The sequence below is a fragment of the Patella vulgata genome, chromosome 3 (genome assembly GCF_932274485.2).
Source record: "Patella vulgata chromosome 3, xgPatVulg1.2, whole genome shotgun sequence".
NCBI lineage: Eukaryota > Metazoa > Mollusca > Gastropoda > Patellidae > Patella > Patella vulgata.
The window spans coordinates 80,438,264-80,461,745 of NC_065881.2; the positions used below are offsets into that span (position 1 = coordinate 80,438,264).

The 23,482-nt window shown below is 37.3% G+C and overlaps 1 long non-coding RNA gene across 1 annotated transcript; it reads left to right on the plus strand.

Annotated features, from left to right (window-relative positions):
• Positions 1-7,134: 7,134 nt before the first annotated feature.
• LOC126816122 (uncharacterized) lies at positions 7,135-11,535 on the plus strand. The gene is made up of 3 exons (XR_007678244.2): positions 7,135-7,233; positions 8,634-9,077; positions 10,385-11,535. It is a non-coding gene; the product is annotated as an uncharacterized LOC126816122 (long non-coding RNA).
• Positions 11,536-23,482: the final 11,947 nt, after the last annotated feature.

Sequence of the window (23,482 nt, forward strand, 5' to 3'; positions counted from 1 at the left end):
GTTGAGTTACCATAACAGAAGCAAGATAGAATGTAATCTTAAATGTGTAATACCTAATGAAGATTTACCATGTGGATGTGTGGAGTATAGTTATAATAAGTTAACTAAACAATGTTTAGTTGTTGATGAGAGTGATGACGTCACCGTGGTGGATGAAGCAGGCTGGAAAACATGGAACCTAGTGTAAATAAATCTTATGTGACGTGGTTTCCCTATTTAAGTCAAGAACTTGCTATCCGTCCCTATTTAAAATTCCAGAAGCCAATACCGGTGCAATATTAAGATCTACCATGTCCTGTGTAGAATAGTAATTAAAGTGGGATTCCGTCGAAGTTCATAGTTTTTCTAGTTAAATGTCAGTCTATCTAATTACTCTAATCTCTACAAGTGTTTATCTATGTAAATAGTATGGTTCGAGAAAGTAAGACTAAAATGTTTGCAAATCATGACATTGTGGATCTGACATATTTTGAAATAATTTATCTTTCCCGTTGGATTGAATTATTCTGTATTTAGTATACTTTGAATACCTCGAGATATCCCTCTCGAACTCATTTAAAATAATATCGATGAGATTATGAATCGCCATGGATTGAAATGAAGCTTCGCACTACGCCTGTTCCGTCGCTGATATCATGCTACTATCGACCACTAATCATAACTGAAACACGCTAACGCCCGCCAAAGATATTACATTGATAAATGAAATTGATTAATATTTGAACTCAATCAAATAAAGTTACACACTTTCGTATATTTCGTTGCTGTAAGGTATGAAATCTCTGGTTCAGATTTTAAAAACACTGGTCTGTGTAATATGTTTGCTTTGTTACTTTATTGTTTATTAATATCTAATATGCATGTACATCTATTCACCTAGTTTCATTGACAACCTGTGATATTAATCCTTATAAGACATTACAGTCTTTCATCTTGTTAATCCTTTGTAATTGTTTATCCATATTATTACTTCTCTCATCTTGTTAATTCTTAATTAATGATTAATCTGTTACATGGTTTCCAATTGTTATCTATATATTGCACCACATTTTTGTAAAATATCATTATTTGCTTGATAACGATATCTGTATGTGTATCGAAACGTAGCATGTTAATAAATTCAGAAGTAGTATATCCATATAAGTGTTTCTAATTCACCTGTGATATTGTATTGGAGAGAACTCCTTTGTTAGATTTGGTAACTTTTGTCCGATTTAATTAATTTAAAGTAGCCTAATAAAATATGTTTAAACTAATAGTTATAATAAGTTCAAATGAAATGAAATGGGGTTTAACGTCCTACTGTTCTGCTCCTATACTGGGCTAATGAAGACGGGCATACGCCATACAGTGTGCCATGGGGGAAATTTTTGCCCGGGCAGCGGCACTATCGCCTACTCTTATATCGAATTCCAACTGCCAAGGGATCTTTTACGTGCATTCCAATGTTTACACGTGACCTCGGTTTTTCGTATCATCCGAAGGACTAGACAGCTGTCCTTGTCAGGCCCTCCGTCCTGCATCACTGACAAGGGGAAACCACGTCGGAAAATCGGGATGAACTTTCTCGGCCAATGCAGGGATCGAACACCCGACCTCCAGGCTACGGAGCCAGTGCCTTACCCACCTAGCCACCGTGGCTCCCTATAATAAGTTCAAATATTGTATGTCAGCTGTTCTATAAGATATATTTTCAACGATTACATTCCCTTTTTAAAGTCGCGGTGCGTCATTTTACCACTATAGCAATCACTTGCAAACTACAATATTGTGGAAGAGGAATCTCTAATTTCAAAGATATAAAATAAGGCCGCCGCCATTTTGTTTTCCGCTACAATTTCTAGATAGGTCTGTTTTAAATCTGATTGAATCTAAGCCGGGAAGTTATCTAGCGTTGGTATTTTGATTTTGTTTTCTACATGAAATGTTGAATAACCCAACAATATTAACGTAGAGTAAATAGTGGTAAATTTGATATAACACATCGTTACTTTACTTTTGATGAATCAAATATGCCCCTTTTTATATTATTTGCTTTAATAGTATATGCTTAATTATAATAAAATTCTAATGTTAATGTCAAGAAACGGTGTTTGTTTTTATAATATTTTTGTTATTATATGATTTATGATAACAAACTTCTAATGTAAATTCCAAGAGGGATTTGAAGCAAACCTTTGATAGATACATAAGCTGAGGTCTCGTATATTCATTGGTTTACACTTTAATTATCCCTTGGTAGTTGGAATTCGATATAAGAGTAGGCCATAGTGCCACTGCCCGGCCAAAATTTCCCTCATAGCATAATGTCTCGCGTATGTCCGCCTTCATTACCCCATTCGGAGCAGAACAGTAGAATGTTAAACCACGTTTCATTTATTTGGGGTATTTAAATCATGAATTAGAAATAATTCTATATCATTTACCGTTTTTCCATTGCTGCCTACAGCTGTATCATAAGCAAATAATCATTATATGTTGTCAGTGTATTTCGAATATAATTTATATAGTTTAAGAAGAGAAATGGTCCCAATACGAAACCCTGAGGGATGCCTGGCATTAGAGTTGTTTCATGTGATGGTGACCGCCTGTTTCGGTGTACTTAAGACACTGATCATCAATACCGTAGCTTTTTTAGTTTATGTATTCGGCCTCAGTGATAAAATCTATCAAAGATTGTGGTCCTCAAACGCAGTGACAATTTCAAGAAGTTGATGACATGTTCAGTGATGTGGTCTGAAGAAGGTTTTTGGATTGAAAGAAGTTGTATAGATGTTTGAATATTATACGTTCGAGAAGTTTTCGAACGGTGCTTAATAGAGAGATTTGTCTATAGTTTGATGGAACCCATGGGTTGCCCTTTTTGAAGATGGGGATTACATTTTATATCCTCTAGTGAGCAGGACATATTCCCTCATGGATTGACTTAAAATTGAAAAGAATGGTCAAGGGGGAAATTGAATTAATAGTTTAAAGATACATTATGGGAGATTAGATCATGAGTTAGCAGTTCTCACTATAATAGTTAAAAATAGATAATGTAAAGGGAATTTGCTGAACATTTCAGTCAAATTGACCCACTCTGAACCGAGAATTTAGAGATTGAATTTTTGGCCAAGTCTCGATCATCATTACTAAAGTCGGTACGATGAAAAAAAAACATAGTCTCGATTATCCATTTTTTATTTAATCATCAATGCGCGTTGAGCAGCAGATCGGATTCAAATCCAGTAAATATCGCGGGCTAGCGATGACATTTTGAGATCATGTGATATCAATGATGTCGACGATTGACTTATAAAAATGAATCGCCCGACAGGATACGCTGGTCAGAGGCACACGAGCGAATTTGATCGCCGGCGAAAAATATTCGGCCCAAAATATCTAACATGAACGTCGCGAAGGGGCACCTGGGCGTATTTTTCTAGCGATTTTAAAAATCGCCGCGACCGTGCGAAAACAAAGGCTAAGCTCGTCTGTCTCGACTTAAAAGTGCGTTGTATGTTGACAAGTAACGGCTTCAATTCATATAATGAGATGATTCTAAAACGATTTTTAGCATTATTATTATGATTTTTTTTTCATTTAAAACTGCTGCTTATCGACTATAAATGAAAAATCTAAATATTTACCCAAATCACTCAATCAGATGTTATTTTCCGTTCCGTTAATGTCGATGACAACATTTAAAATAATGAACTGGTGTTTAATATGGTCGAATGGCTTAACGTCAAGTAGCGTGGTTTCGATTCCGTGCTTGTGCCTAACAAGGAGTAGGATCGACTGTCCAACCTCGTGGGTTTTCTTCTGGTCTTCCGGTTTCCTCCCACTGCTAGCGAATTATTGAAATAAAATTGAACCATATTGTTACCCGAAATGACCTAGTTTGTGTCGAGTGGACGTTAAACCCCAATCCTCCCTCTCTATACTCCTAATTGTCTTCTCTGCTTAAACCTGTCAATACAGGTTTAGTAAATATGGATTACAATAGTTACCTCTACAGGTATATATATGTGAGAGAGAGAGGAATGGGGTTTAACGTCCACTCAACACAAACTAGGTCATTTCGGGACTAACACATGGTTCAATTTTATTTCAATAATTCGCTTGCGCGTAGGGGTCTTTAGCAGTGGGAGGAAACCGGGGGACCCGGAGAAAACCCACGAGGTTGGACAGGCGACCAACATCTAGAGGTTGCTACGCTACTTTGCAATTTCTGAAATTTGCCGTAGACATCATAGGTGTACGAGCCAGGGTGCCACCCCTCCCCCCACACACATACCTAACTAACTATCGGGCAATCTGACTTTTCGGGCAGAAGTGAAAAGTGAAAAATAAAGTGCCAAAATCCAATAAAACACTAATTTTACTCTACTTTTAATTGAATATCACGAATTTGTACTGAACTGATTTATGGATTAAAACATTTTTTCTTGAGCCACTATACTTTGTGCGACATATTTCCGGGCATCGATTATTAATTATGAATGCAGTTGCAAGTCTGATTCGATGGTTGGAATATAATAACACTAGACCAACGAACACCAAGCTATTTAAGCTTGGTTATAATCGATTATTAATAATGAATGCATTTGCAACAGTCTGATTGGATGGTTGGAATTCAGGACGACATACGAGTGGGATTTTGGTTACAAAACCATTGGACAACTTTGGAGTTGCTTAACTCACGGGCTAGAATAGCAGACCAACGCATTTGCGACGGTTTAATTCTCAAAAATTTCTCCCAGAAGGCGAGGCCGCTATACCCCACTACGATTGATTAGTTCTTTAAGATCCAGGTCATCCACCTATAAGATAGTCAATATAGGATCACATTAAAGTTGCTGGAATAGCAGAAAAACATGTTTACGGCAGTTAAATGTTCAAAATAGTGTCCCGACGGTACCATTTCAGTGGACTGTAAACGATTGATTGGAATTTCAGTCGGTCATCTTAATTAGGCTATATTAGACCACTTTGAAGTTGCTTTATTCACGGGCTACAATAGCAGGAAACACGTTTGCGGCCGTCAAAGTTCCCAAAATTTTTTGGGTGGGGGGGGGACTCTACACGGTAGAAGACCAGTGCCTCCGCCTGTAATCCGAATTTTGTTCGGACAACTCGGGTTCTGCCCCACCACCTAACGGTCATCGAACCCGTACGCCCATGGGCATTATTCCGCATGTGATGGATGATAACCTGAGTTCAATTCCAGCATCATGGTTAATAACTGGAACAGTTAGTCCGTCTATTTGTTGTATAGGTGACCAATGTTTTCTAGTCAGCATCATGGTTAATGACTGTTACACATAGTTCAATAATTTGCTTGCAGTGGGAGGATCCGGCAAAACCCCCAGTACCAGTAGTTGGACAGCGAACCCTATTCCTTGTGACATACAAGCTGGAAACCACGCCATTTCATAGAACACTTTTTTAAAATACTGAATTCATATGGTGAAAATAAACCTTTCTGAAAAGGTATTTTTATATATTGCTGCCTTGTCAACAGTATGTTAATCTTAATAACTGGAATCACAAGAATAATCTTTTTGTCTATAAAATATCACCATAAGGCAAAAATAAATTATAATTTTGGGGCAGCTGGTGACAAAGGTTGTGTGAGTTTTCAAAAATAATTCGAAGGATAATGGATTTCATGTAAATTGGTCAAATTCATGTTGACACCAACACATGTGGGTAACCCCATCTGAATACCATGTTGTTCCCAGTTATACAAAAAAAACTGGGTTAGTAGGATTATTCCCAGCATGGATTCAATATTGACCTCAAATTGGCACATTAAGGTCGGGTCATAAATATGATTTAGTTGTTCTCTGTAATATCATTATATATGGCAGTTAAGTCTTTTTGCCTATATAGTGTTGTGTTCGAAGATCATATAGGTCCAGATATGGGAGCCTTATGGTATAGCCGTTGCCCACATCCCATTTTCTCGTCATTATATGGTTTCCAAACCTGTAAATTATCAATTGTGAATATAGACTAGTACAGAAAGTTACACCTCATTTCATTTATACGGTATATGCAAACTACAGTGTTATAATTTTCTATATAAATCCAACAGACAACAGCCTAGGGCAATAAATAAACGGATAAAAGCTACACGTTGATTTAATTATTTATAAACTAGCAGGATACCCGGCTTCGCTCGGGGGTCATAACTCCGAAACCGGAAGTGGTAGACTAACGCCACCTGGCCTATGTTACTCCCCGGTCCGAGCTACCCCTATACCCCAAATTTCAGACTCGGGGCAGATGTAGCCGCCAACCCCGAACAGACAGACTTCGCTCGGGGGTCATAACTTCGAAACCGAAAGTGGTAGACTAACGCCACCTGGCCTATGTTACTCCCCGGTCCGAGCATCCCCTATACCCCAAATTTCAGACTCGGGGCAGACTTAGTGTAGCCGCCAACCCCGAACAGACCGGCTTCGCTCGGGGGTCATAACTCCGAAACCGGAAGTGGTAGACTAACGCCACTTGGCCTATGTTACTCCCCGGTCCGAGCTACCCCTATACCCCAAATTTCAGACTCGGGGCAGATGTAGCCGCCAACCCCGAACAGACAGACTTCGCTCGGGGGTCATAACTCCGAAACCGGAAGTGGTAGACTAACGCCACCTGACCTATGTTACTCCCCGGTCCGAGCTACCCCTATACCCCAAATTTCAGACTCGGGGCAGACCTAGTGTAGCCGCCAACCCCGAACAGACAGACAGACAGACAGACAAACGACAGTCACAAATATATATATAGATACGTTTTGTTCTGGAAGATCCGTCTTCATTTTCCTAGTCAGAGAACAGTAAAATTTTAAACCCGGTTTCATTTCTGTTCCGGAAGATAATTATATTTTGTTCTTTACAATTTTTCGATTGTTGGTCGAATTTGAAAGTCTGTTAAATTATTCTATAGATATTAAGTATATAAAACAAATCTATATAAATAATGCATATTTTATATTCATTACATGGTGTTTATTTACAGACCTTGTTTTCAATTGATTATTGAATTCCCAGATGTGCATAGATGCTCTGTTGGAATTAGGTATTCAAAGCAAACAAATATTCTTTTGTAAGTATCACAAGTATCAGTTCTATTTAGCATACTTGTATTACAATCAACCACATCGTTCTCTGTGATACACTCGAAGAAGAAAGGTGGACATGGAGACGCCCTGGACGGGAATAGGCGTTCTTCTTTTAATTGAAGGTAAATACCCCAAAATAAATTTCTGATTTCTATTTAAGTAGTTGATAGGGTACCCTATGTGTATGTCTATTGTCTATATTGTATAACAATTGTTTTCTGTTGAGTGAAGTGCCTTTGATCTATTGTGTTTATTTTCTATTGTTTGAACGGGCTATTTTGCTCTTTTGTGGTCACTGGATTGGTTATTGTTTGAACTGCTATTGTTATGAATAATATGTCTATTTTTGGAGAGTTCGGTTGTTTGACCACCTGTTTAAAAGGTTAACGTCGTGTTGACTATGGATATTAGCAGACGACATATTTGGTTCGATGCATCTCGCGTGGAGGCAACTAGCCGCTCTATGGTCCGAAAGAATTAAAACTAGTATTCATGTTTTATAGGTATATAAGAATATTGACTTTGAAAAAAAAAAAAAAAATTAAATTTTGACTCTAAAAGGAAATGTAAATATTTAAATGTTATAATATTAAATTGTATAAATTTTTATCCGTTAATGCGTTAAATTTGTCTCGTGGTTTCTAAAATACGTATATAGAATTATGAAATCATTAAGTCATAAAATTACAAGATATATATTAATCTAAAACGCTTGGAGAAATACAGACATAGGTTTTATTTATTTTTTATTAAAATTATTACAGGACCTGAATATCTTTTTGTTCTCTGAACAACTGAATACGAATGATGGGTAAATATCTATTGAGTTGGAGGTTAGCTGTTATGGAATCCTTGTCCGTTGAGTTATTTGACCTGTTTATCTGTAGGTTGGGCCTTATAGAATGTTTGTCTTCAATTGACCGTCACGTGTTAGCTACCGGCTTAGTTTGTCTTGATATGGAGTCTAATATGAACAGTTTTTTTTTCGCACACAATTGTTTGTGAACAGTCTACAGGTCACAATTTTTATCCGATTTCAATGAAACTTGAATAAGGTTTATCACCCTCAGATCTCGGTTCCTGTCGATATTGGCATGTATCGGACTGTAACTTCATGGATTATGACCCCTGATTGTACGAAAAATCACGTTTTTAGCTTGTGAACACTGTAGAGGTCACAATTTTTATCCGATTTGGTTTAAACTTGAAACGTATGCTTATAACCCACAGATCTCAGTTCCTGTCAATATTCGTGCATATCGGAACGTAACTTCCTGAATTATGGCCCCTGATTGTACGAAAAACCTATATTTCAAGTTTCGTCAAAATCGGATAAGAATTGTGACCTGTAGAGTGTCCACAAACAATTGTGGACGGACAGGGGCGACGACAATATACGTCCACATGAAAATGTGGGCGTATAAAAATATTAAGAGTGAAAATGTCGTATTTTCTTTTGTGAACGCTGTCGTCAAGAAAGCATTACACATGACGTTTTACATTTTCTTTTCGTTTATTTCAGTTTGTTTTAGTTTACGGGTGTTTACTTCTACCAGGTTGGACGGAGCTTTTCCATTGGCAAGAAAGGGACTGACCGTTACAAATATCACACAATTAAGATTTAAACTAAAAGCCTGTGGTCCTGGTCATTTAATCCTCCAGAAAGACGACGTGGTGGATTTCAATACTTACGGGAGTTGGACATTTGTGGTAGGATCAGACGAAAACGCAAGGGCTGAAATTAGACCAGCACTTTTTGGTGCAAACTATGGCAGTCACTATGAAGTTCTCTTGGACTGTAATGAGTTTCGGCCATTTTGGATCCGTTGGAAAGAAGGATTGTTAGAGCTAGGAAAAGGCAACGAATTTGGTACTGACAGGATATCTTTTCATACAATCTCTCCTGTTGGATTCAACTATGCTTTCTTATTAACTGGATGGGAAGAAATTGGCTGCTGGGATATAGGTAAGAAATGAAATGAAATGAAATGGGGTTTAACATCCTACTGTTCCGCTCCTAACCTGGGCTAATGAAGACGGGCATACGCCATACAGTGTGCTATGAGGTAAATTTTGCCCAAGCAGCGGCGCTACGGCCTACTCTTATATCGAATTCCAACTGCCAAGGGATCTTTTACGTGCACGCTAATGTGTACAAGGGACCTCGGTTTTTCGTTCCAATTCAGTGGAATTGGTATCCGACCACTCGTCATTTTGTAGTTTCAGTTCCAGGTTCGCGGCAAAAAGTTCATCTCCGACACTTTTTGTTGCATGCCTATGATGCTATATGCAATGTGATATAAACAAAAAGTTATAATTATCTTTTATTGAATCACGAACGGAAATCACCGAAGTGAGCTGAATTCATGAACTGAATGATTCAGCTTTTGCATAAGTTTACACAGAAACTGTTTGTCATATACCTGATATTGTTAATGTACAATTTCAAGATATATTGGTTAAATGTCTTAAACCTGTTTTCATTGATTCCATTTCATTATTGTTGTTTATTTGATATTTTTGTGCTATAGTTTTTATTGATATTATATTTGTCCCAGTGAATAGAATCTTATTTATTAACATATCTTAGATATTTGTCAGGGGGGGGGGGGGGGATGCGCAGTCTCTCTCATTCAGACAAATATTCTACGAATATTAGTGTTGACGAGTTACCAACATTTGAGAATAACTTGGTCACTAACTAGATTACTCGGTCTTTTACATTATCATGAACAGGATAAGGGAGCTAACTAGCCCTAAAACAAGGTATCGATGCCCATAACCCATATTTATTTTAAAATGTCTCTCTTCACGGACCATATCTGTGTTTTTTGATAATCTCAATTCGTCGTCAACATTCATGTGTGTTTATAATAATACATGAACTATGGGATTTATTTCGACAAGGGGCGCAACTCATACTTAATTGACTTTAGCTTAAAAGTTCCATTGGCCATACGTAATCGGGATTTGGTTCCTTTATGTGATTGATTATGCACTAAATGTTGACAACTGACTTAGACGTCGGACTTGGAGATTCTGGGTGGCAGAGGCTTTAGTAAAGTAGGTCACATCGCAACCCATCGTGTCGGTCGTAACGTCCTGCTTCCACCTTGGGGGATATCGCAGACAATGCCACGCCCATCTCGTTGCTTTATTTATGTAAATGACATGGTGTCGGGCTTAACATCCACTTCCACCAAGGGTGATATCGCAGAAAATGCAACGCCCCTCTCGTTGCTTTATGGTAAATAAACAATCTTTATCTTGCAGACACTGGGTTGGCGACGTTGGCTTCTGAATGGAAGAAGTTGTCAGGAAACAAGACAATCCAAGGTTCGTGGGTGTTGAGTTACCATAATAGAAGCCTGATAGAATGTAATCTTAAATGTGCAACACCTAATGAAGATTTACCATGTGGATGTGTGGAGTATAGTTATAATAAGTTAACTAAACAATGTTTAGTTGTTGATGAGAGTGATGACGTCACCATGGTGGATGAAGCAGGCTGGAAAACATGGAACCTAGTGTAAATAAATCTTATGTGACGTGGTTTCCCTATTTAAGTCAAGAACTTGCTATCCGTCCCTATTTAAAATTCCAGAAGCCAATACCGGTGCAATATTAAGATCTACCATGTCCTGTGTAGAATAGTAATTAAAGTGGGATTCCGTCGAAGTTCATAGTTTTTCTAGTTAAATGTCAGTCTATCTAATTACTCTAATCTCTACAAGTGTTTATCTATGTAAATAGTATGGTTCGAGAAAGTAAGACTAAAATGTTTGCAAATCATGACACTGTGGATCTGACATATTTTGAAATAATTTATCTTTCCCGTTGGATTGAATTATTCTGTATTTAGTATACTTTGAATACCTCGAGATATCCCTCTCGAACTCAATTAAAATAATATCGATGAGATTGTGAATCGCCAGTGAATCTGGATTGAAATGAAGCTTCACACTACGCCTGTTCCGTCGCTGATATCATGCTACTATCGACCACTAATCATAACTGAAACACGCTAACGCCCGCCAAAGATATTACATTGATAAATGAAATTGATTAATATTTGAACTCAATCAAATAAAGTTACACACTTTCGTATATTTCGTTGCTGTAAGGTATGAAATCTCTGGTTCAGATTTTAAAAACACTGGTCTTGTGTAAATATGTTTGCTTTGTTACTTTATTGTTTATTAATATCTAATATGCATGTACATCTATTCACCTAGTTTCATTGACAACCTGTGATATTAATCCTTATAAGACATTACAGCCTTTCATCTTGTTAATCCTTTGTAATTGTTTATCCATATTATTACTTCTCTCATCTTGTTAATTCTTAATTAATGATTAATCTGTTACATGGTGTCCAATTGTTATCTATATATTGCACCACATTTTTGTAAAATATCATTATTTGCTTGATAACGATATCTGTATGTGTATCGAAATGTAGCATGTTAATAAATTCAGAAGTGGTATATCCATATAAGTGTTTCTAATTCACCTGTGATATTGTATTGGAGAGAACTCCTTTGTTAGATTTGGTAACTTTTGTCCGATTTAATTAATTTAAAGTAGCCTAATAAAATATGTTTAAACTAATAGTTATAATAAGTTCAAATGAAATGAAATGGGGTTTAACGTCCTACTGTTCTGCTCCTATACTGGGCTAATGAAGACGGGCATACGCCATACAGTGTGCCATGGGGGAAATTTTTGCCCGGGCAGCGGCACTATCGCCTACTCTTATATCGAATTCCAACTGCCAAGGGATCTTTTACGTGCATTCCAATGTTTACACGGGACCTCGGTTTTTCGTATCATCCGATGGACTAGAAAGCTGTCCTTGTCAGGCCCTCCGTCCTGCATCACTGACAAGGGGAAACCACGTCGGAAAATCGGGATGAACTTTCTCGGCCAATGCAGGGATCGAACACCCGACCTCCAGGCTAGCGAGCCAGTGCCTTACCCACCTAGCCACCGTGGCTCCCTATAATATGTCAGCTGTTCTATAAGATATATTTTCATCGATTACATTTCCTTTTTAAAGTCGCGGTGCGTCATTTTACCACTATAGCAATCACTTGCAAACTACAATATTGTGGAAGAGGAATCCCTAATTTCAGAGATATTTAATAAGACTGCCGCCATTTTGTTTTCCGCTACAATTTCTAGATAGGTCTGTTTTAAATCTGATTGAATAACCCAACAATATTAACGTAGAGTAAATAGTGGTAAATTTGATATAACACATCGTTACTTTACTTTTGATGAATCAAATATGCCCCTTTTTATATTATTTGCTTTAATAGTATATGCTTAATTATAATAAAATTCTAATGTAAATGTCAAGGAACGGTGTTTGTTTTTATAATATTTTTGTTATTATATGATTTATGATAACAAACTTCTAATGTAAATTCCAAGAGGGATTTGAAGCAAACCTTTGATAGATACATAAGCTGAGGTCTCGTATATTCATTGGTTTACACTTTAATTATCCCTTGGTAGTTGGAATTCGATATAAGAGTAGGCCATAGTGCCACTGCCCGGCCAAAATTTCCCTCATAGCATAATGTCTCGCGTATGTCCGCCTTCATTACCCCATTCGGAGCAGAACAGTAGAATGTTAAACCACGTTTCATTTATTTGGGGTATTTAAATCATGAATTAGAAATAATTCTATATCATTTACCGTTTTTCCATTGCTGCCTACAGCTGTATCATAAGCAAATAATCATTATATGTTGTCAGTGTATTTCGAATATAATTTATATAGTTTAAGAAGAGAAATGGTCCCAATACGAAACCCTGAGGGATGCCTGGCATTAGAGTTGTTTCATGTGATGGTGACCGCCTGTTTCGGTGTACTTAAGACACTGATCATCAATACCGTAGCTTTTTTAGTTTATGTATTCGGCCTCAGTGATAAAATCGATCAAAGATTGTGGTCCTCAAACGCAGTGACAATTTCAAGAAGTTGATGACATGTTCAGTGATGTGGTCTGAAGAAGGTTTTTGGATTGAAAGAAGTTGTATAGATGTTTGAATATTATACGTTCGAGAAGTTTTCGAACGGTGCTTAATAGAGAGATTTGTCTATAGTTTGATGGAACCCATGGGTTGCCCTTTTTGAAGATGGGTATTACATTTTATATCCTCTAGTGAGCAGGACATATTCCCTCATGGATTGACTTAAAATTGAAAAGAATGGTCAAGGGGGAAATTGAATTAATAGTTTAAAGATACATTATGGGAGAACAGATAATGAGTTAGCAGTTCTCACTATAATAGTTAAAAATAGATAATGTAAAGGGAATTTGCTGAACATTTCAGTCAAATTGACCCAATCTGAACCGAGAATTTAGAGATTGAATTTTTGGCCAAGTCTCGATCATCATTACTAAAGTCGGTACGATGAAAAAAAAACATAGTCTCGATTATCCATTTTTTATTTAATCATCAATGCGCGTTGAGCAGCAGATCGGATTCAAATCCAGAAAATACCGCGGGCTAGCGATGACATTTTGAGATCATGTGATATCAATGATGTCGACGATTGACTTATAAAAATGAATCGCCCGACAGGATACGCTGGTCAGAGGCACACGAGCGAATTTGATCGCCGGCGAAAAATATTCGGCCCAAAATATCTAACATGAACGTCGCGAAGGGGCACCCGGGCGTATTTTTCTAGCGATTTTAAAAATCGCCGCGACCGTGCGAAAACATAGGCTAAGCTCGTCTGTCTCGACTTAAAAGTGCGTTGTATGTTGACAAGTAACGGCTTTAATTCATATAATGAGATGATTATTATTATTATGATTTTTTTTTCATTTAAAACTGCTGCTTATCAACTATAAATGAAAAATCTAAATATTTACCCAAATCACTCAATCAGATGTTATTTTTCGTTCCGTTAATGTCGATGACAACATTTAAAATAATGAACTGGTGTTTATTATGGTCGAATGGCTTAACGTCAAGTAGCGTGGTTTCGATTCCGTGCTTGTGCCTAACAAGGAGTAGGATCGACTGTCCAACCTCGTGGGTTTTCTTCTGGTCTTCCGGTTTCCTTCCACTGCTAGCGAATTATTGAAATAAAATTGAACCATATTGTTACCCGAAATGACCTAGTTTGTGTCGAGTGGACGTTAAACCTCAATCCTCCCTCTCTATACTCCTAATTGTCTTCTCTGCTTAAACCTGTCAATACAGGTTTAGTAAATATGGTTTACAATAGTTACCTCTACAGGTATATATATGTGAGAGAGAGAAATGGGGTTTAACGTCCACTCAACACAAACTAGGTCATTTCGGGACTAACACATGGTTCAATTTTATTTCAATAATTCGCTTGCGCGTAGGGGTCTTTAGCAGTGGGAGGAAACCGGGGGACCCGGAGAAAACCCACGAGGTTGGACAGGCGACCCTACTCCTTGTCACGTACAACCGGGGACTCGAAACCACGCCAGTTGACTCAATGACAGACCTTATGATACAGCACGCACGTGCTAACCATTCGGCCATCTAGCCCCCCAAGATATATAGGTATTATTATAATAGTTACCTCTACAGGTATATATATATATATATATATATATATCTATCTTCTATACTAATATTTGTGACTGTCGTTTGTGACTCGTGTACAGATTAATAAATGTTAATTGTGTCTTAAATATTGGATATTAAGATCCTACAGTTTCACGACACGATTACATCATCAATAGTGATTGAAATTGATGTGTCTTGATTGAATTCTATTTCGTGTTTTTGATTTCGAATATTATGGAAAAAATTGAGTTAGAGACTTATCTCCTTTAACGTCCACTCGAACAAATACATGTAGGTCATTTCCTGACTAATATATAGGTCGATACATAGGGTTCGTTAGTAATGGGGGGTATCAATAGTAGCGAGGGGTAGCCATTGAAATTAGACAGGTGACCCTTTTGTTGTGTCCGGTAGATGTTTGTTTTTAACACCACGGCACTTGACTCAATGACTGACATACTATTTGATCTAAAACGCAAGCATTAGACCACTCCTCTACCCCCAACCACCCAGCTACATACTCCACTAGTATATGATAACATTCGACTCCGCCCCAACCAGCTACATACGCCAGATGTTGCCACATGTTGGCCATAGTCTGGGTAACACTTGGCATCTATTGGCTCACTACTGATGAATAAAACTTATTTTTGTAACTGGTATCTAAGAATATCTTGTCAGTTTGTTAAAAGGTTTTAAATTTTTTGTTTTATATTCCAAACATTTGAAAAAATAATATTATGCGAGAAGCTTGCCATGTTTGGGCAATAATAAATTATTTTTAAAAGAATTCAATGAAATAAAGACAAAGTGTTAGGTATCATCCTACAAAGTAGCTAGATTTTAATTACTATAGCAGAATCTGTACTCAAGTTATACAATTTGTTGAAGATAGCTGGTCATCCGTGCAAACCTTTCAACAAAGCATATTTAACAGCCAATTTACTATCTTGAAATCTGTTTTGTCATTGGCTGAATTTTAAATTCTAAAATTCAGTGTAAAACAACTTAATAGAAGTTAGCATTAACAAGAAACTGAAGACATTGCAGTGGTATACAACTGCACATTATTTTCACAGAACTTAGTTAAAGACAAAAAGATAAGTATATTTTATTACTTTCTCTGCAATAATATTAAATTAGATAAGAATTATGTGATTTTATTATTTAGATAACTTCATTTAACTATTCTTTTGCCTTGGCATCATCAACAGAATTCAAATTAATCAACAGAGAGAAAAACAAATAAGCTTATCAAATTAGAAGAAATCATATGCCAACTATATTTTTTCCAAAAATAAGAATTATCTGACTTAACGCTTTGACACTTGCATTAACAGACCCCTAGAATATAATTTAGAAGTAAAAATGTGGTTTTTTATGTACATTTTTTGCATTTATTGCAGGTGTGATCCAACTCCACCATAAGGATGCGTGTATGGTGGAAACTAATTTCAAAAATGTTGTCAAAAACTGGTTGACTGGGGGAAGAAAAAGACAAGGGGAAAAGAGGAGGAGACAGCCACAGGAGAGGGAACAGGGGAAGGATGATATTGACTTAGACGAATAAATTTTATAATTGAAGATTTTGCTTTTGTTGTTAATGTATGTTGTTTGTGCTTCATGCAAGATACCCTTAATTTCTACCATCTAGAATACCAAATGGAAATCGGAAGAAAGTCTTGGCTGTTTCCGCTGGAAAGACTTTAAAAAGGGGAGAGGAATGCGTTTTAACGTCCATTTGACACAAACTAGGTCATTTCGGGACTAACATGGTTCAACCCTCGTGGGAGGAAAGGAAATAGAGAAAACCGAAGCGGTTGGACAGGCGAATCAAATCCTTGTCACATACAACCGGGCATTCAAAACCACGCCACTTATAACTTCATGCGCACACATTAAACCACTAGGTCATCCAACTTTCCTCTTTAAGAAGGGATAACCGTATGGTTTCAGTTTGCCATCGTTGGCCCACATCTGGCATGGTATGATTTTCATGTGTGGGACATATTTGGGCCAGGGATGGGCTAGTTGTGCCATCTCTGGCCCACATGTGGCATGCCATATCTTTGCCAGCTGTTAGCCAGATCTTGGCCATACAAGGCGGGCGTGTGCATTAGCGAATGTGGGCCAGATCTGGCTGGGCCACACCCGGCCCAGATATGCCAGATCTGGCCCAGTTGTGGTATCTCATATCCGGCCCAATCATTTTGCCAGATGTTGCCAGAAATGGGCCATGTCTGTGCCAAATATTGTGTGCTGTGTGGGAAGCTACATACGCCACTATTATATAATAACATAAGATTTTGAAATATTTCCTGCGATATCCCCAGGGGTTGTGAGGGTTGTTTAAATATGCAGCCTGTTCTTTGTCTTGAAACATCAAGTTGTTCCAGATTGATAAAAAATGTTCAAGCTTTGTGAAACTGTAATATGTGAATAGAAAATAATCAATGAATTTTCATCAATAAAGCATGTTATATTATGAGGGGACATATTCAAGTGTAGTCAGTGATCCAGGATGCAATTATTTAAAAAATAAACCTTAAAATATATTAGAATCCAGGGGTCTCAAAAATTAAGTGTATTGAATGAAATATTGTTTTGCGTCCTACTGGTTTGCACCGACCGGGTTAATGGAGACAGACATGCATCATATGAGGAAAATTTGCCCGGACAGCAAAGGTTCTTTTGCGTACACGTCAACGTGTAGATGGGACCTCGGTGTTTCGTACCATCCGAAAGACTAGACACTGTCAGTGACAGACCTCAGTTCTAGGGGAAACAGGCCGGAAAATTCCGATGAACCTTATCCGCCAATACCGGGATCGAATACAGGACCACCTAATATGTGCCTGGCCTACGCTGAAAATGGTGATCAATAAACTATTTACCTAATAAACGTGTTTATAGAGGCGACTGTAAGGCCATATCTCGGTTTCTATTGGGCGTGCACTGGAGACACAGCCTAAGATTCTGATGCATAGGGGTAGAGATAAATGTTTAAATAATTTCTAGACACCCATATGATGTATACCGTTGCTAAAGTCTGTATTATTTCACAGTCTCGGTTCCTTTGATTTGTCTCTTGTTTTTAAACATTCAATCTGTTCAATTTCTTTAATAGTCTCATCTCTGTACCTACTAACTACTGATGGACAGACAAAGAAATATTATATATTAACCTGTATCTGTCGAGGTAACTATTATAATATAATATATATATACATGTAGAGTTAACTATTATAATAATACATATTTACCTATATATCTGTATCTATCGAGGTAACTATTATAATATACTCAGCCAAATTTGACACTGATGAATTTCAACAAATTTTTTTTTCTGGGAAGTCAAATAAATTTTAAAGTGTTTCTAACGATAGTAAGTAGTAAGAAGCCTTTAATTTCATAAAATTGTAAAGTCACGTGGATCACGTGACTTTTGAGCATATAAAGATGAAAAAACTGAAAAAAACACGTGCAAACACAAACTCGTGAGGTCAATCGATGCAAGTTTGCTTAAACTGAACACGCACACTTTGTTAGAAAATGCCGCGCCTTTCAAATGTAGAACGTCCACGTGCTATAGGTAGGCTCTATGCTGGTCAGTCTGTGGTCACTGTTGCAAGAGCCTTTAATTGTTTACGCCAGACAATAATTAATCTTAGAATGAGAGTGCTTTAAACTGGAACTATTGCCGACCACCCAAGGGCGGGAGCGCCACGTGTGACGTCACTCCAGGAAGATCAAACAATACGATTGCGTCATCTTAGAAACAGATTTGTCACTGCAAACTCCACAAGTAGAGAGATGTTTGGTGGAAGGGTAACTGCACAAACTGTTCGAAATCGCTTGCAGGCTGCTGGTCTTCGAGCTCGGAGGCCCTATAATGGACCAATATTGACACCTCTTCATCGCCGTAACCGACTTGTGCGGGCCACAAGACACATAAGATTTACTCAAAGACAGTGGAATTCGGTTGTCTTTAGTGACGAATCTCGATTCACTTTGAGATTTGCCGATGGCAGGGCCCGAGTGTACCGTAGACGAGGTGAACGTTACGCTCAAGTATGCGTCAGAGAAGTTGACCGATTTGGTGGCGGCAGCGTCATGGTTTGGGGTTCTTTTTGTGCACATGGACGTTCTCCTCTTGTTGTTGTCCAAGGGAACTTAAATGCTGTCCAGTACAGGGATCAGATTTTGCAACCTGTTCTTCTTCCGTTTATGCAGAGACATGGGCCTGGACTAACGTTTCAACAAGACAATGCTCGACCCCATACAGCAATTGCTACCCAGAATTTTTTAAGAAATGCCGGTGTCCAAGTCCTGGATTGGCCGTCGCTTAGCCCCGACCTTAATCCTATTGAACACATCTGGGACGAACTGTGTCGACGTGTTCGTCAGCAAGTGAATCCACCACTGACGTTGCAGGACCTTCAACATGCTCTTGCTGAGCAGTGGCGACGTCTTCCTCGGGTAGTGTTTACTAATGTTCTGAGATCCATGAGAAGACGTTGTGTGGCAGTACGAGACGCTAGAGGAGGCCACAACCGTTACTAAACACTTTATTCCGATTGTTCTCCAAGTCTGTGAATTTCATTTTGGGGGGTACTGTGACATCACGAACGTTATCAATGTCAAGGACTTTCGGCGAGACGTATTCTTGCTTTCTGTTGATGTCAAGGTCGTCTGTGCACAACATAACACTAAAATAGTTGCCTTAAACCAAATATTAAAAATCTAGTCCCAAAAATCCCGAGTGTCAAGTTTTTAATTTGGCTGAGTATACATATTTACAATTACCTGTATTGACAGGTTTAAGCAGAGAAGACAATTAAGAGTTTAGAGAGGGGGGAATGGGGTTTAACGTCCACTCGACACAAACTAGGTCATTTCGGGACTAACATATGGTTCAATTTTATTTCAATAATTCGCTAGCAGTGGGAGGAAACCGGAAGACTAGAAGAAAACCGACGAGGATGGACAGGCGACCCTACTCCTTGTTAGGCACAAGCAGGGAATCGAAACCACGCTACTTGACGTTAAGCCATTCGACCATATTAAACACCAGTTCATTATTTTAAATGTTATCATCCACATTAACGGAACGGAAAATAACATCTGATTGAGTGATTTGGGTAAATATTTAGATTTTTCATGTATAGTTGATAAGCAGAAGTTTTAATAATTGAAAAAATAAAAACAATAATAATTATAATAATAAAAATCGTTTTAGAATCAATTCATTTTATAAATTAAAGCCGTTACTTGTCAACATACAACGCACTTTTATATGGAAGGGTATCGCTGCCAATATTAAATGCTCTGCGACAATGTCGTTTTCATTGATTATATGTAAAAAGTACAATGTACAAAGTCCTAATACCGATAATGATAAAGTCAAAATACCTCTAAGGCAAGAGTTAAATGTAAAACGTCAAATGTTAAGTGTTAAATGACAAATGTTTTGTGGGAAAATGCTTTTTTTTTACGTGTCTACATTTTACATTTCTCTCATTACATTTGCGCTCTGCCACATCCCATTTATCCTTCACGCTTTCTACATAGCAACTTTCGCACAGCATCAACTTCCATATGTAAATATAGGATATCACGTGACCCATTAACATATACGGAAACCCGGCACACTATAAACCAGCACACTATAAGGATATCCGCCGCACGATAACAGTAAATCAAGCTGGCACACCATAAGAAACTATCTAGACGACCGTGCGTAATCATGAATGTTCCAGGAAATAATTGATAGATTCAAACAGCCAAAGAAACATACCTTCCAGTAATTTGTAACACAATAACTGGAATTTCGTATTAATACCCGTATTTTGATATTTTAAACACCCCCACTCTTTCCGGCCTCTCTATAAACAGAGTTGAGTACAGCCTAATTAACTTTGATCCATTACAAAAACCAATATACATCTACAAGCATTGTGCCCAACAAATAAATAATATATTTAAAGACAGGAATGACTATAATTTTTTTAGTGTGGACATAGAGAATTTTTGATTAAGCCCCGTATCTTTATTTTAGTTTAGTTTAGTCTAGTCCCCCTCCCCACCCTTCCTTCACTTCAACTTTAATCTTATTTTGTAAAGTTAAGCAAATATGAATGTGCCAGAAAATTATTTGCATATTTGAAAAGAGCAATCAGTGATACGTATCATGGTATCTGGAATTTCGTATTTAGACCAGTATTTTTACTTGAATACCCCTTTAATAGTGTGATATTTATTGGATTTGAATTATGAAAATACGATTGTTCCAGAAAACTATTTACAAACAGAAATGAACGTGCTTTTCACTAATATGTAAAATGATATCTGGAATTTCGTATTTGGACATTGCACAGCCCCCACACCCACCCCCGTAATCATGGTAAAGTACCACCCAAAGTGTCAAGGTAAGTACATTTTTATTGTGTGCTAGGCTGATTTCCTGTTATAGTGTCATGAATATCCTTGTTCTGGCTTATAGTGTGCCAGGTTTCCGTATATGTTAATAAGTCACGTGATATCCTACATTTGCATATGAAAGTTGATGATGTGCGAAACATGCTATGTAGAATGTGTGAAAGACAAATGAGATGTGGCAGAGAGCAAATGTAAAATGTAATGAGAGAAATGTAAAATGTAGACACGTCAAAAAAAGCATTTTCACACAAAACATTTGTCAGTTAACACTTAACATTTGACGTTTTACATTTAACTCTTGCCTTAGAGGTATTTTGACTTTATCATTACCAGTATTAGGACTTTGTACATTGTACTTTTTACATATAATCAATGGAAAAGACATTGTCGCAGAGCATATAATATAATATTGGCAGCGATACCCTTCCATAGTTTTAAGTCGGGTCAGACTAGCGTAGCCTATTGTTTCGCTCGATCGCGGCGATTTTTAAAATCGCTCAAAAAATACGCCCGTGTGCCCCTTCACGGCGACGACGATTCTGCTCGGCGAACCATTCGCCCAACCAATCGCTCTAATCTAGCATGTTAGATATTTTGGACCGAATATTTTGGGCGATTAAATTCGCTCTTGTGCCTTTGACCAGCGTATATTGTCGGGCGATTCATTTTTATAAGCCAATCGTCGACATCCTTTATATCACATGATCTCAAAATGGCTGCCCCCATTGCTGAATCGTGGAGTCTGATGAAAGATGAAGAATTGATCACTTTTTGGTCCGAAATCCGAAAGGCCGTGTGTACGTTCGTTAACAGGCGAACAAATAAGCTCGTCTGTCTATGGCATTATAGCATATTGTTTATTATTGATTTTCACATTAGGTGTCTGATATGATACAGTACCTAAACAATAAATCCACATCGTTACATTCCAACTCAGTAAATAGATACAATCAATATTATCTCTGAATCAAGAATTATATTTAGCGATTATAGTAATAATCTGTAAATATTGTGCATTTTAAACGAATAATTTAATCGGCATCAATAGCATGGACGCTTTAAAAAATACACATATAAACATCGTTATCGTTACAGACGATTTCATTTTCTATAAAGGCCACGGTAATTGTCGATGGATGTTTAAAACATTTGGCGTGAAGTATGCTAGATAACGTTAATAACATATCCAAACCAAAAGAAAATTACTGGAAATTGAAAAGAAATAAATCTTCAAACATTCCTTCATTTCTAGGGTGACCCGTGCACTCTACAGAAAGTTGGTTTCGACACGGATAATGTGCACGCTTCAGTGGTTGTGTCTCGAACTATGATAATAGTCAGCGGTGGAGTGTATGAGACTATAAATAGCCATGGCACGTGCAATTCTCTACAAATCTATCAACTATTACAGCCGTAAAAAAATCTGTTGTTGACGATTTTGAATAGCAGTACAATTTAGCTTCTTGGTTATTACAGCAGCTTTACAAATTACATTCGTTTCATTTTTTAAATTGCTTTATCATTAACTGTACCGTTAAGAGCGGCATCTTTTTGTTTAGTACAAATAATATCTCTGAATCACTTTCGTTAGCGGGAACATGATACTAGCAGTAGTTTCATTTTACTTTTACAAGTTTCTTAAATCAATTGTTGAGTTGGCTAACGTGCGTATTTCTAAATTTAATTTCTTGTTCCAGCTTTCTGTTATGTTTCGTAAAAAGGTAGTCTTGAATATCCCGACCTGTCAATCAGACGTAGAATGGTCGGTACGCTGGTAAAGCGAGACTAATTTCAAAACAAGGGCACTAAACCTATATTTTACTCAAAAATGTCTGGATGTTATGGACGACACTTGGAACCAGTTTCAGTCTATTATTTATAGATGATTAAATGGTCATAGCTTATTAAGTACAACATGCTCGTTTATTTAGTGACTATAATTGTGTGAAACTGATTTAAGGATTGGTATATATATAAATATTGTGGCGTAATTGTCGAGATATAGAAAGAAAACTGAAACTTTGCACAATCAAACTTTGATAAAGCACAAACTGTAAACAATTTATTTAGGTCTGTTGCCAATAATACAACCGATGATGACCTCTCATCTTTTATTTCTAGAACCCGCTATTCATTTTTTCTACCAATTATTAATGAGTCTGAACTACTGGATATAATAAAAGAAATAATTCCAGAAAGGCCAGTGGGCCTGACAGAGTTAGTCACATTTTACTTTTAACATATATTATGCAAGAGCTAAATCTGCCTATTGCAGGTCTTTCTTTATGCCTGAAATGTTATCTAATTTATTTATTAGACATTAATTAACTTATCCAGACCAAAATCAGCTCTCGATGTCATCGCTAG